General features: G+C 40.1%; 1 protein-coding gene and 1 long non-coding RNA gene across 2 annotated transcripts in view; one reads left to right on the forward strand and one right to left on the reverse strand.

The window, feature by feature from the left end:
• PRKCH (protein kinase C eta) overlaps nt 1–16,185 on the forward strand; it is a 334,858-nt gene that overhangs the window by 274,766 nt on the left and 43,907 nt on the right. The window lies entirely within an intron of this gene.
• The window catches only part of LOC129526716 (uncharacterized), a 56,572-nt gene continuing 42,898 nt past the window's right edge, over nt 2,512–16,185 (reverse strand). The window contains exons 2-3 of the long non-coding RNA XR_008671446.1: nt 4,660–4,793; nt 2,512–2,649 (exon numbers count right to left, since the gene is read on the reverse strand). This is a non-coding gene — a long non-coding RNA (uncharacterized lncRNA). The remainder of the gene's footprint in view (nt 2,650–4,659; nt 4,794–16,185) is intronic.

A 16,185-nucleotide genomic window follows, 5' to 3' on the forward strand; every position in this document is an offset into this window, starting at 1 on the left:
TGTGAAATGGGAAGAATGTAGTAGTTGTGGGGAGATGGCCAATGACTTGCCCCAGCACCCACAGTGACAAAGGGAAACCTTGAACTCATATTCACTGTTTCTAGATAAAAATGGTTTTCCCCACAGACCACAACTGAGTCACCTACATTCTTTATTTCTCTCTCTCTCTCTCTGGCCTCCTTAAAATAATAGAACTTAGAATGATCAAACTCAAAGGAGACTTTAAACATCTCTCAACTTATTTAATTCCCTCCTTTGCAAATTGTAACAAGTTTAAATATTTTGAGAAGCAATAGTATTTCCCCCAAATAAAGACTAAAAGTGACTTCTCTCTTTCTTTAGTGGAAAAGAAAGAGAGAAGTCATTATTCTGGTCCTTTCTAATGACTCATTTTTGGCTCTTGGAACATGTGCTGTCATGGAAAGACTCTTCCTATAATTCACTGTGACCTTAGAAGGCAAGTCACTTTACCTCAGTTACCCTCTGTTTTCTCACTGTAAAATAAAAACGTAAAATAACTACAACCAATGATGACAAATTCATCTTACATCATAACCTAGCACACACACACACACACACAAGTGAGAAAGAGAGTATTGAAACAAAAGTTCCAAGAATCTGTACTTATTCTTACTAGTACAATGTACACTATTTTCATTCTAGTCTGTTCTATTCCATTTCATTCTATTCTTCCGAATAGCTCTTAGATATCCAGTAAATGGATTTTACTACCCACTAAAATGTGAAGTCTTCAGGTTGACAAGTGCTAGTCTGGATACTCTCTGAGGCACCCTCCAGTCCTGGTTCTCTGACATCCACTGGGGCTGCCCAGAGTCTCCTGGAGGCCTCTTTCCAGCAAGGCAGGTCCCCTTCTGCAGCTGCAAGAGTGACTTGGAGACACTCTTAATCAGTCCTTGGGCCTCACCAACTAGTGCTGTTGGTCTTAGGGCAATTTGCCCCTGCAAGTGTAAACAAAACACTGAACTCAGCCTTCGGATCACAGTTAGCCAAAATTAGGTGGAGAAAGATCCACATTCAGAGTCCAACTGCAGAGTTTGAGAGCTTGGCCATTCTCTGCAAGAATCCCACCCAAGACGCCCAGACATCATATACACCCAGACCACACACATAGGCACATAGACCACACGTGGTAATCCACGCCTACTCACCACACATGCCACATACAAACACATACACAGCTCCCTCAACATTCACACATACCCCACAGTTATCCACATGTAAATACCCACACTCACCCATACCGTGTGTACATACATACACACACACACTTATATACATGTACACACACACTCACCATACACTACACACATACCACAACACACACACATACACAACTCCTGAGAATCCCCACAACTCCTTTGGTGTAAAGCAAGAAATCATATAATTTGAAGATGAATGAGTCAGAGGGAAATAATTTTTTTTTTTTTTTTTTTTTTTTTTTTTTGAGACAGCGTCTCACTCTGTCACCCAGGCTGGAGTGTAGTGGTGTGATCTCGGCTCACGGCAACCTCCACCTCCCAGGTTCAAGTGATTCTCCTGCCTCAGCCTCCCGAGCAGCTGGGATTACAGGCACCCCTCCAGCATGCCTAGCTAGTTTTTGTATTTTTAGTAGAGACTGGGTTTCAACATGTTGGCCAGGCTGGTCTCAAACTCCTGACCTCAGGTGATCCACTCACCTCAGCCTCCCGAAGTGCTGAGATTACAGGCGTGAGCCACCACACCCAGCCAGAGGGAAATAATTTACAGTTAATCCATACTATCTCTTCACTGTTCACTCACTAGCACAGAGTTGGAAAGAGGATTTTCAACAGTTGAAACAATTTGCATAAAACTAAGCTGGCAATGCATTGAAGCACTTTGCTTTAAAAATTGTGCTGTTAAAAACAGTCAAATGTATATTGCTACTCTAGTATTTCAAAGATAGCTTTTTTCAAGTTAATCAAATTTTCATTTTATGAGTACTATTTTTCATATTATCTTTTTCATTTGTCTGCTGATTTGTAATAGCATAAGACTGTATGTTTATGCTTATACCTTTATAAACATACACATTTGCTTCATGTTTTGAAACAGGTTTTAATGTGTGCTATAAATGTGTGCTCTTGAAAAGTACTGTACATATCATTTTACTGAAGCTTTAAAGTTTATGAATTCTGAATATTTAAAACTATAATAACAGTATCAATCCAAGCATTTCAGTATTAAGTAAAGTAAATCCCCAAATCCTGGTACTATCTGGCCTTGAAAAGTACTATTTCCCACGCTCCCATGATGAACCTGAAGTTGCTTTCTGTGCCCAGAACAGTGCTTACTATCCTGAAAAGCTCTCAGGAAATGTCTGATGAAAGAATGCATGAAAAGAAAGAAAAAGAGGCAGAGAAGAAGGAAGGGGAAGAGAGAAGAAAAAGATAAAGGAAGAAAAGGAGGGAATGAGATTGGAGGTGGGTGGATCAAGGGAGTGAGAGAGACAGAAAGACAACTGTAGGCTGCTGCTGACTCAGACGTCTTTTCTCTGTGGAAAATGGAGGCCAAAGACCATGTCGGATTTTGTTCAAAATATGATTGCTGGAACCCACCTTGTGAAGTGGCAACTTCATGGGACAGTCACTGGAAAATTCAGCTTTCCATCTGCAGTAGAGGAAGCAAATCTTACCGAGACATTTGACAGACACAGATGTTTAGTCTTAAACATTATTCCTATGGTCACTTTGCTATGGTAACAAGAACTTTGTCATGGAAATATTTGCATCGCTCATTTGCAATTGTTTTCTTTTCATCTCTAAGGCTCATTCATGAGTTTTGGAAGGAGAGTTATGGTTTTATTGTTTCTCCTAATGATAAAAATAATACATCCTCATTATTTTTGAATAATGAGAAAATAAAAGTAAGCATAAGCAGAAAGTAAAGTAATAATGCCTATTATTCAAAACATCCAGAGATGATAGTTATTAACATCTGGTTTTCATAAAATATATGTAAATATGATCATACTGTATATTCCATTACATAATCTCGTTTCACTTAATATATTGAAGACATCTCTGTCCATCTTTTAAAATTATTTCATAGCTTTCTGTTCTCGTTTGACAAATCTTTAGGTTTGCCAGTGTTTTGTTATGATAAATGATGTGCTAAAGAACATTCTTGTACAGGCATTTTTATGCATTTACCCTGCTATTTCCTTGGGATAAATTCTTAGATGTGAACATTTAAATGTGAGTATATACATTTTAAAATACTATTTAAATTTGCTAAATTGCCCTCCAGAAAGCGTGACTCAATTTACATTCTCTTTAAAGTGTGTGAAAGTACCTATTATCTCATGCCTTCATCAGCACTAGTTATTATCATTCTTTTAAACGTTTTCCAGTTTTATAAGTTAAAAGGCATTTTCATTTTTATTTTCATTGGCATTTTCTTTATACTAGTGAGGTGAAATAGCTTTCATGTTTGCCATTTGCATTTCTCCTTTTTTGTGTAACTCGTCTGACCATGTTTTAACTGTATTTTACCTTTTCATTGATTTCCAAGAGTTCTTCATAATTCAAAAATATTAACCTTTTGCCGTCATATATGTTGTGAATTCTTTTTCAGTTTTTCATAACTTATGGTATGTAGTTTAGATACATAGAAGTTTTAAGTGGCCAGTATTCAATGATTTCTTTAATGTTTCTTATTATTAAATAATGCTTAGAAAAGAATTCCTAATTCCAAAATGATGTAATTTTTTTTACCTATACTTTTTTATTATCTTTTGTTTTCTACATTTTTATTTTTAAGCCATTTGGGATTTATTTGATGTGTGGAGTGAGGTAGGGAATCTAGATTTTTTGTTAACTTGTCAACAAGTTGTCCCAATAACCTTTGGACCGAATAGTCCACATAGTCTTTCTAATGATTTGAAATGCCTTCTTTGCCATACTCTAAATTTTTGCAGATCCTTGAGTTCTTCTGTCACTTGTCTTTTTACTTGCCTGAAGTCCTGTAGCCGTGTATGTTAGTCTTTTAGAACTATGTATTATTTTGACTATGCGGATTGAAAGTTCTCATTCCAAAGCCTCCTCAAGCTTTTAGAATAATGACTGCCACTTTTTATAGAAAAAGCAATGTCAATTTATTTACTTTGGAGATGTGCTAGAGGAGGGAATTCCCCCACCCCCCACCCACCATGTCCTTGAGTTTCAGATGTGGATAGACCTAAACATTTTCTATTTTAATCTCCTAATTTCACAGATGAGTTCCAAAAGTATAAATTGACTTGTTCAATGTTAACATAGCTAGCAGAGCTGAGACTAAGGCAAGACTAGACCCAAAACTAATTAATAGAGAACTGAGACTAGAACAAAGGTGTATAGCCCTAAAACCATGCTGGAGGAAGATGGTCACAGTGAGAGTTTGTCAAAGATGGCAAACACAGGATTAATAAAAGGTTGGTCCTCTCTGTTCTAGATCTCCAGCATCTGACTTCTTTAAGGGAAAATGAGCAGTTTCTGGAGCACCAGCTTAAGAGAGAAGTTAAATGTACAGGAGCCCTTTGATGTTAACTGACTGAATCCTCAGAAAACTCATAAAAAGGAAAGAGCACAGGCACACTAAATAGCACACAAGTGCACATGTGCTTCAGTAGTAGTAGCTTACCCAGCATTGGGCTTTCAAAGAGAAGTTTCAGGCATTTCTCAGTAGTGCCACTGTCACCCTGGTTGGCTCTGTTAAGGTCATTTAGGTCAGACATCAGCAAGCACAGACAGCTGAGAGGCAGGAAATGTGTGGCTCTGTGAGCAAAGCAAAGGAGAAAAGCTTTTTATAGCCAAGGCATGGGAGGAAGCACTGATAATCGGAGAAGGGTTGTGTGTTTTCTTTTCTCTATTGGGAAAACTCTCCAACTATGTTCTTTAAAAGCTAACCAGGCTCTCTCTTATCTTTCCCACCTCATGAAAAGTCATTCGCTAGCAAACAACCTTCCATCTGAGGGCACTGAAGTTTTAAAAATATGTGTAGTTTCCTAAAGATATTTTATAGTTTAATTCATTTTTATTAGAAAATATCGTCACATGGTTTAAAATTCAGATGTACAAAAGGATATACGATAAGGAAACTTCCTTCCATCCATAGCCCTCAGAGACCAAGTTGCCTATCCTGGGGGAAACCAAGTTCTAGATTCTTATTAACCCATCCAGAGTTATTTAGACATATTAAAATATATAAGTACATACAGATATTCTTTTGTGAAAATTTTTACAGAAGGGGTAGCATACTACACACACTGTTCTGCACCTTGATATTTTTACTTAGCATCTGAAGAATGTTCTGTATCCGTACATAAAGAACTACCTTATTCTTTGTTATGACTACACTACACTCGATTGCATGAATAAAGCATACCTTATTTATCCAGTTCCCCTATAGATGGACATTCATGTTGTTCCAAATTTTGCCACTACAAATTATGCTACAATTAATGTATTATTTTATATATCAGCAAATTTGCATCAAGAATAAAGTCCTAGAATGGGAGGTGCTGGCAACAAGGATATGAACATTTGCAATTTTGTCAGAAATTGCTACATTTCCCCTCTTAAAGATTGTACCAAGTTAAAGCCTTCTCAGTAATGTGGAAAGTACCTATTTCCTCACACCTTTGCTGATACAGTGTGTTGCCAACCTTTTTTTTTTAAACCTTTGTTACCTTAATGTGTTAGGTAAATAATAGTATCTCAGTATAGTTTTAATTTGTATTTCTTATATTATGAGTGAGATTCAGAATCTATTCATATATTTGAAGGTAATTTGTATTTCTGTAAAGCGTTTGTACTCTTAGTCATTTTTATTTAGCATGTTATTGGTCTTTTTCTTATTGCTTCATAAGGACCCCATATACAAGAGGAAAATTAGTGATTTATCTGTGACTTTAGTTGCTCATATTTCCCCAAGTTTGTTTTTTATCTTTTAACTTTACTATTAACATTTTTTAAATTCTCTTTTATTTATTTATTTATTTGTTTATTTATTTATTTATTTATTTATTTTTGCCTGTAATCCCAGCACTTTCAGAGGCCAAGGCAGGAGGATCTCTTGAGCCCCGGAGTTTAAGGCCAGCCTGGGCAACATAGTTAGATTTCATCTCTACCAAAAAAAAAAAAAAAAAAAAAGCCAGTTGTGGTGGCATGCACCTGTAGCCCTAGCTACTCAGGAGGATGAGGTAAGAGGATTGCTGGAGCCCAGGAGTTCTCGAGGTTACAGTGAGCTATGATCACACCATTGCACTTCAGCCTGGGTGACCGAACCAGAACCTGTCTTAAAAATAAATAAATAAATTTATTATTATGGCTTCTGTGTTTTCAGTCAGGACTTTCTTAGTCTAAGATTATAAAAAATATTATCCTATGGCTTCCTTTTTACTCATTTAGGGTTTTTTTTTGTGTTTTTTTTTTTTTTGCAACAGTCTCGCTCTGTCATCCAGGCTGGAGTGCAATGGTGCAATCTTGGCTCACTGCAGCCTCTGCCTCCCTGGTCAAGCAATTCTCATCCATCAGCCTCCTGAGTAGCTGGGACTACAGGCAGGCGCCACCATGCCCAACTAATTTTTGTGGTTTTAGTAGAGATGGGGTTTCGCCATGTTGGCCAGGCTGGTCTCAAACTCCTGACCTCAAGTGATCCACCTGCCTTGGCCTCCCAAAGTGCTGGGATTACAGGTGTGAGCCACTGTGCCCAGCCAGGTTTACTTTTTACTTTTATTTATTTAATCTGACTGAAATTTATCCTGATTTAAAGTTTTAGGTTTGGATACAATTTTATTTTTTTCCAGATGGCTTACCAGTTATTTCCAACACTTAATAAATAATCTTTATTTTCCCTACTAATTTGAAATACTATCTGTATAATGCCTACATATTAAGGTATTCACATATTATAATTTATAATGAAACTTTTTTCCCTTCTAACGTCTATTTCCAAGAATCTTTACACATCTTTCTTTCTTTTTTTTTTTTTTTTGAGACGGAATCTCACTCTGTTGCCCAGGCTGGAGTGCAGTGGCGCAATCTCATCTCACTGCAACCTCTGCCTCCCGGGTTCAAGCAGTTCTCTGCCTCAGCCTCCCGAGTAGCTGGGATTACAGGCGCCCGCCACCATACCTGGCTGATTTTTGTATTTTTACTAGAGACAGGGTTTCACCATCTTGGCCAGCCTGGGCTTGAAGTCCTGACCTCATGATCCACCCACCTCGGCCTCCCAAAGTACTGGGATTGCAGGCTGAGCCACCGCACCCAGCCTGTTTACGCATCTTATAATGACTATATATATGTCTCTTACATTCCCTGTAAAATCACATTTTAACAATTTTCTTCCTTCTCCTTTGCTTGTAAAATGTTATCCCCTGCAGGCCAGTGCCTTCTCTAAACCTCTCTCCCATTCTTAGCGTCAGCATTTCTGTGTTCTCAGAGATTACCCCTACTTGTAGAATCACCTGTGCCTCTTCTTTCTCTTTAGGAAGAGATTACAAATTGCTCCCATCCAGATGGGCAAATATAAATGGCTATCAGTGTGAGATTAGAGTTTCCAGGCTCTTAGCAGAGGAGCCAGGATTATCCACACAGGGAGGCTGCCAAAGCCCAGCGACTGGAGATTTGCAAGGAAGGATGTGTAGAAGAAGAGTGATGGACACTGAGTCTCAAGTTACACCAATAACGATCGCATGAAAGAGGAGCTAGAGGAGAAACTAGAGGCAAAGTACTGGAAGAAAGAATGATGAAGAATGCAGAGCCTCTGAAGAGAAACCAGATAATACAGAAAGATCAGGGAGGTTATGGATAAGAACACCACTGGATTTGGTGACGGGGGGGAGATCACTGGTGCTTCTTAGAGCAGGTCACTTGACGTATTCCTATCCCTCTGCCCTTCTGGTTATAATTACTTCCTCTTCTGGGTAAATGAAGTTGCTGTCAACAGACCAGCACCCTCAACTAGAATAATTAGAAAAGCCAAATACAATGCAGAAATTACCTATTTGAGGGAAAGTGATAGCTGCTGAGGCAAGGAACACTGGAAGGGCTAATGCACTGGAGAGAGAAACTTGAGGAGAGTGAGCTGGCTTCTGCAGCCGCTTTTACCAGCGGGGCATTTTGCAGGAGGCTGAGAACCCAGTGCAAAATGCAGTGCAAAGGCTGGCAAAAGACTGCTCGGGATAAAGAAAATAAGAGTTTTAGTGGAAGATTTGAAAGGGCCTCAAACAAGACAGCCTGTTTTCACCTGAGGACTTTTGCTGCACACTGAATTTCTTCAGAGCAGGGATTCTAAAATGCAAATGGAAAACCTGCCTCTAAAAAGCAGAGTGCAGTTTTCCAGCATTCTTGTAAGACTAAGATTAGGGTTTACTACTGGCTGGGGGAGGGTTCTTGCAGAATACAATAGGGCCTTTGTTGAAAATCGAGGAGGTCAGAGATGAACCTGTGGAGGGCTGAGACTTAAGAGAGCTATAATTCAACCTTGACTCAGCAAATCACTAATTGGATTAACATGATCAGCCACCATTCTGTCTGTACAGCAGGGGGAGGGTACTCTCTCTCTGAAAAAAGCTATCATCTGAAGTCTCTACAACTTTGTGTAGATAATGTCTGACCTGCCATTAGAATGTATGAGGTACAACAAAAGACAGGCTCACATAACTGAAAAACCAAGAGAAAGAAGACAGTAGAAACAAACGGGTGATCCAGATGTTCAAATTAGTTGACAAGGACCGACAATTGCCTACCACTGTATGTTAAAGAGGAAAAGATGAACAACATTGGTGGAAAGATAAAATCAATTGTTACCTCTTCCTGAGGAGCTTTATTTGGTTTTCCCTTTCTAGAAATCATCTTTTCCTTCTCCATATTATCCTGAAAATGTATCTATACTTCTTATTGCATGTACCACTGCAGAAAGTAGTATCTTGCAGTGGCCAAAAGCATGGAGGTTTTAAAGTCACATTGGGTTAAAATTCAAGACCAGCCACCTTTGTGACCTTAGATAAGTTACTTATCTTCTCTGAGCCTCAATTTCCTTGTCTATAAAATGGAGTTGTTGGCTGGGTGTGATGGCTCACGCCTGTAATCCCAGCAGTTTGGGATTACTGCTGAGGTGGGCGGATCACAAGGTCAGGAGTTTGAGACCAGCCTGGCCAACATGGTGAACTCCCATCTCTACTAAAAATACAAAAATTAGCTGGGTGTGGTGGCACAAGCCTGTAATCCCAGCTACTCAGGAGGCTGAGGCAGGAGAATCACTTGAACCTGGGAGGCGGAGGTTGCAGTGAGCCGAGATTACGCCATTGCACTCCAGCCTGGGTGACAGAGCGAGACTCTGACTCAAAAACAAAACAAAAAAAAATGGAGTTGTTAAAATAATTCAGCGCCTTGAGTTCCTAGGTAAGCAGACTGAAATCCAGCTCAGTGTAAAACGTAAAATGAAACCTAAGATTAGCCAATCAAAAACCACCAACTAACCTCTCACTAGGGACTTTTCACTGGAATGATCTAAATAAGGCTATTGCTTCATTTTAACCAAATATTTTCTTTGCCTTGCTTCTGCATTCTCCGTGTAAAAAGGCCTTCCCTTTATGCTCTTCAGTGGAGCCCCAAATAACCTGTGGCTTGCAGCTGCTCAATTTGTGAGCCCTGTCTGATCAAATTAACTCGTTAATATTTTAATGTGCCTAAGTTTATCTTTTTACAGAGTCAATATAGTACTTTCCTCATAAGGTTGTTGTGAAGAATTCAAATATGTTCATACAACATTCAGTTGATATAATAATGCATTTTTTCCTCTAGTTTTCCTCATGAACTCCATCTGCTGAGTAGTACAGAAACAACCTTAATTTTTGTCCAGTCCACTCATTTCATACTGATATAATACTTTTAATATTTCTATAGGGATATAAAATCTCCGGGGGAAAATGTTAAGTCTTCAAGATGGCCTTTGCTTCTTTCCTCCAAGATGGTATCTGGGATTTTGAGGGAAGGTCTGTGGGTCAGTGACCCTGTGGCAGCAGAGGAGAGATGGGATCCTTAAATCCATCCAGTGTCCTCTGGAGCCTTTCTCATCTCTGCTGTGGAGTAGCTGGACAATTCTGCTCCTTGGCCTGGGAGGCAGGGATGTGTACTTGGTCCCGTTGGTCTGTTTGAGCTCAATGGACAGATGCTGCTAGATTCCAGAGCCCCAGCCACTTGCCCCTAGTCCCATAAACACTCTCCTTTTTCACGGCAGCTTCAGGCTTCTGCTGGACCATCAACCTTCTCAGCACCTTCCAGGGATGTGAAAGAACTCACACTGCTTCAGGACAGTTACCCTTATCATATACTTCCCTAATATCCTGTTGTTGTCCTTTATAACACTTTACTAAATTAGTAACTTTATTTTTTTCTATGAGAACATTAATTTGATATTTTCTCCCATACAGCATTGCAATCTTGGTGGTGCTAGGAATCCTGTCCAGTTTTGTTCATTATTGTGTTACCAGTGCCTAGATCAATCAATACTGCTAAATAAATAAATGAGAAACTCTTAATTTCAGGGCCCTGATATTTCAGAACACAGATGATCTTGCCTTAAATATTTTCCCATCCATACCAGGAACCTTAGTTTTCTTCCCAACACCATTCTGCCTGTGTTCTTTCCTATCAGAAGACTGATTTTGTTTGGTTGACAAAATGTCCAGCCCAAGGACTTTATAAATCATGAATTTGCCATGAGCAAGCAATCCTGTTCCCAACACCAACAATAGATCAGAGTAGTTATGCCATGTTGTTCCATCTAATGAGCTAGAAAGAAAAGTTGGGGGGGGGGGTGATTTTGTCCTTGATTTCCATCAAGAATATAAGTAGAGCTCTCTTCAGTCTCCTCTGCCCTCAACCCCTCACTTTTAAAATGTGGCAGAATGAAGATGTTATGTTTGGAGCTACAGTAGCCATCTTGCAACCATAAGGGAAAGACCTGAAGAAATGCCAAAATGATCTCATTGAGCTCCTGTACCAACCCTGGAACTATACCCCAGCTTTCTTGTTATGTGAAATCATGCATGCCTTTATCATCTATGCTACTATTATTTGAGCTTTATATTGCCAGGAGCCATTTTTTTTCTGATACCCTTTGGAACAAATCCAATTTTGCATGCATTTTATGACCTAAAGCTGGGCCACAGATTATTAGTTCTGTTTTTACTTCCATTTAAGTTATAGTCTATGCTCAGACATAAGCCTCATTAACATCCTAGGCTACATGTCAGATATGGCTTTAGGTGACATCTCTGAAGCACTCCGAACAATGAAGATCTAAATGGTCACACCTAGTGACCAGGCAGTTGCAGATCAAGGGAATGGGATGAGGAGGCAGAACTGTAGAGACAGAGTAGTGAGGGCTGAAGCCAGGAAAGCAAAGAGAACCCAAGAGGGTATCAGAACTCAAGGGAAAACAAGACTGGGGTGGAGGAAAGGTCCAAGCAAATAGTCATCAATAGATAGATCCAGGAAAAGATGGGAAAGGAAAAATTTAAATCTAGGAAATAATCTGACAATAATGCACAAGACTTTTTGGAGAAAATTTTAATTCCAATAATAGATATAAGCAAAGACTTGAATAAATGGAGTGATATGCTGATTGTGTGGAACAATTTAACATTTTAAGAATATCAGTTCTTCCCAAACTGAAGCTGTAGATCCAATGCAATTCAAGTAGAATGCCCACCCCAAGTTTTTAGGACTTTGAAAAACAATTTTACAATTCATATGAAGAATAAATATCCACAGACAGCTAATTTTTTAAATGTAGGCAAAAAGGAAATTTGCCTTGCTAGATATTAAGGCACATCACAAAGCCATGATTAAGAAAAGGGGAAAAAAGTCAAGTTGACCAAGAGAACAGAATACAGAACCCAGAATTAGACCCAGCTATAGAGGAGAACATGTTATATGATAGGGGGGCATCACAAATCACTACAGAAGCAATAGATTAAGTAGTACATGGTGTTGGGAAAATTGACTCCATTCAGCCCCACCTCAGACAATTTAAAAAGAAACCCCAATGGATTAAATGCCCAAACGTTTAATATAAAAGTTTATAGTGATAGGAAATAATATGCGTGAATATCTCTGTGACTTTTGAGTGGAGGCATTTCTTAAGGAAAACCCAAAAGTACAAACCATAAGGAGGAGAAAAAAATACGGATTTGTCTACAAAACAAAATTAAAGATTTATTCCAACAAATACTACAGACAAAGTCAACAGGTAAACTGGAAGAAGATGTTACTGACATCCCAAACCAAAGAATGTTGATCTAGGAAATCCTGCAAAACAGTAATAAAAAGGGAAAACAGGCAAAATATACAAGAGGAAACCTCTTAATGGCCAATAAGTGTATACACAGATGCTAAACATTACTAGCAATCAGAGAAATACAAATTAAAACATCAATGAGAGATCACTTTACAGAAAGTTGGATAAAATCAAGTATAACAAAGACACTGCTAGAGGGGTGGAAATAAATGCAGCCATCCTGCAGAGCAATCTAGGAGTCCCTAGAGAAATCAAGGATGCATTCTTGGCCCTGAGTATGTGCCCAAGAAAACACTGATGTGCAGATCATAAGAATACATGTAAAGCTGTCCATCATGATGCACGTGTGTGTGTGTGTGTGTGTGTGTATGTATGTAAACAAGGACTGATGTTTGTTAATAAAGCAATGGTTTAGTTAAACATAAACAAACACAAGATGGGCCACTATTCAAGCCAGAAGCGGGAAAGGAGATTTACATATAGCAGCATGGACGGGTCACCAAAGCATGTTGATGATGGCCGTGGTACGTGAAGTGAGTAATTTACTCTATTCTCCTGAGGTCCAAATTAAATAAAACATAAATACATAGAGCCAGTGGTCACAGAACTTCAGTGGCTCTGAAATGTTTATGTGCATGAGAGTCATCTGAGGTATCTGTTAAAAGAACAAATTTGAGGGTCCCACACACAGAGATTCTGAACCTTCACTTTAAACATGCATCCCAGGTGATTCTCCTATAAGTGGACCACAGGCTGCACTTGGAGACACCTTCAACTAGGTAAAATCAAGCTACCAGGAGAGTGATCAGAAGTGAGTAGCAAGGGAAATGGCAGTAGAACATCTGCCCAGCACCGGCAGCAAGGAAATGACGCTGAAGCAGCTGGCCCTGTCAGCAGCAGCTGCCTCTCTCCCCTCCCTTTTTTTGTGAGCCAATCTCAGTGGGCTTGGCCTGAAGAGGTTTGGGTGATGGAAACTGACAACTGCCGTCTGGGGAGCGTGTCTGGAGAGACAGGAAGCCACTGGGGGGCTTTTTCTTCATGAGGATGCTGCTGCGCGTAGTGCCACCAGGGGTCCTAAGCTTGACGTGACCATCCAGACTCACAGTGGGCTTCTCCAGGTTGGGCTGTGGGTTGGGGGGAGGTGGGCTATGAAAAGAGTGAGAATGACATATGGGGGACATTGTCAGATGCCAATGCTTGAGTCTGTTCCGATGAGAGAAGCACGGCTGAGCCTTCTCCTAGCAGATCTGGTGGACTCTGGGTGCAGATGGTCCAGGACTCGAGCCACAGAACCCCGTCATCCCTCCAGTGTCTTCACTGCTCTTGCCTCCTTTGGTCCCTGCCTCTGGCCTGTGCTTTAACAGCTGGACTGTTCTGAGACGTATTTGCACCATGTGGAGGGGATAGTGACTGCTATGATTGTAGGCAGATGGGATGTGGTCTTAAGCTTGCCTTTAGGGGTGTCTGATGGCATGCTCAGCCCTGCATCTCCAGCCAGAGACGTCTCCCTCCCTGTGAATGGATTACAGCCACCCCAGTCAAGAACGGACTCTGGACTCCTACTGTTATTTATCCAGGCACTGTTCCCCAACTGGCCCAGAGAACTAACGGAAGCCTGGATTCACTGTCCCCTTCCTAATGTGCAGAATGGCCTGGTTTCCTAAGGACAAGGAAGGTTTTTCAGATTTATACAAACAGACCGTGCATATTTGTGGGTATCCAGGTAACAAACCCAGTTTGAAACTCCTTTTGACAGCATAATTCATAACTCCAGACAGAAATGCTAATGTGAACACAGACACTCCAATGGTGGAAAAGATTAAGAAATGGTCCCAAACATAGCTCTCTCTAGAAATCATCTGATTCTCTAACACACCTCATTTTGCAAATGTGGGTATTTTCATGTAAAGAGAAAAGAAGCAAAGAGAAAAAGAAGAATGGCAGAGAATCCAGAGACACAAATATTTCAGGCTTATTAATAACCAGTAAAGCTTTCTTTCTTAGGAACTTCTTGAAGTCAGCTGTTTGATGCTGATGGTGTGTGATGTGTAAGCAAAGGTCTGTGAATCTGAGAATCCCCATGTGCGTCTACAGGACCGTGTCTCCCTGCCCCTGTTTTAATGAGATCCAGGGCAGCTGCAGCTCCATTGTGCTGAGTGGCCTGGGCAGGCTGACAGAGCTATTCTTCTCTCCTAGTAATGTGTTTGCTTAAGCATGAACATTAGTGTCAGAAGTGCTTAGTGCAAAGCAACCATTCAGGGGTGAAGCAGTCACTGCCAAGTCTATATGTCTGGGAATTCGTTATGTCTGTTCGTCTGGGGGTTAGGGTTAGGTAAACCTTGTATTTTCTAATGAAGTTGAAAAGGTAAAAAACAAAAACACTATTTATAAAATCATCTTTTTGGGGTGAGCCCAGCTGTGAAAACCCCAATGCCTTGTTCAGGCCATGGCTTCCTGAAAAACCGAACAATAGCTCTTGTTATGTGGGGCATATCCTCTTGCCCTCATCTGCCCTGTCTTCTGAAACGAGTGAAATGAAAGTTATTTTACACCCGACCTTGCACAAAGCTAATGTGCCTAATTAGCGGAAGATGTGCTTTTCGGATGGGAATCTGATTTTACTCAGTAGTGTCCTATCTTTCACGAGATGAGGACACATCATGGGCAGACTGTGTATTTTTTCTTGTCTTTCTCACAAGAGCAATGAATGTGATCTAAACTGATGACTCTCCTGTCTGTCTTGCCAGTATGGCCAAAGGCATTCATTTCCGAGGCAGCTGGCCAGGGCTGAGCTGCGGACAATTAACTGGGCCACAGGGCCCTGGGCTCACAACCTTCCTGCTGGATCCTGAACACAGGGCTTTGGCATAACAATGAGCCACACTAAGACTTCCCTAGTAGGAAGCTGTCTTTTTTCATCTTTGTTGATCTTTTGGATAGATAATACCACGTGTCCTTCCCTCTGCTGTGTCTCCAGTACAGTGTTCCTGGAGTCAATGTGTATCACCAGCTTCCCCTGTAATGGTCCACCCACAGTGGTGTATAATGGGCAGGGTGGTGAGAGAGAGCAAGTGCAGGCAGTAATGGGGTGAGAATTTAAAGACAATAATAAAACTGACTCCAAGTCAGTCTGCTGCTTATTATCATCAAGTGCTGACAATTTTTAAACAGTGTCACTGATAAAACACTCTTCCTTGCAAGCTCTAAACAATTGCTAAAGTTGCTGTTGCCGCTGACATAGGTGGACCCAGTCACAGACATTCCTTTGCAAAGTAAGTTTGAGACAGGTGGGATTCATCCAAGCTCCCTTCAGCACATTTTTTATTTCCAGCCTGTGGGATGCTACACATTCCTGCACGTAAACAGTTTCGAAATAAGCAATAATAACATAGCAATGCTATGGCCTATGCTTTAACAGCTGGACTGTTGCTTCTTCTAGACGAAGAAACAAAATGTGAGTTATTTCCATCCTATTTGACCATAAAGAGTTTTTAATTTGTATCTAAAATTTAAAACAATGAAACAGATTGCAAACTGCATGGTGTCACATTTTTGTTGGTTGTGTGTAAATTTTAAGTTCATATATGAAATATTTACTGAATGTGAATATCTTTAAAATTGAAATTTATTCTTTATAAAAATGGTTCATTGTTTAAAAACAGAAGTCCGTGAGAGTGAGTGCCTCTTTCCATTTTATGCCTTACCCTACTCCCAGCTGTGCCTACTACTTGGGAAGCAGGAACAGCTAGAGCACCTGCAGGTGACCTAAATGTGGCCCACCAGGCCACATGATGTTTAACGGATCCGATGTTTAATGGATCTCTTTGTTTTGTTTCTGTTTTTGTTTTGAGACAGAGT

This window comes from Gorilla gorilla, chromosome 15 (genome assembly GCF_029281585.2).
Source record: "Gorilla gorilla gorilla isolate KB3781 chromosome 15, NHGRI_mGorGor1-v2.1_pri, whole genome shotgun sequence".
In the NCBI taxonomy this organism is placed as follows: Eukaryota; Metazoa; Chordata; class Mammalia; order Primates; family Hominidae; genus Gorilla; species Gorilla gorilla.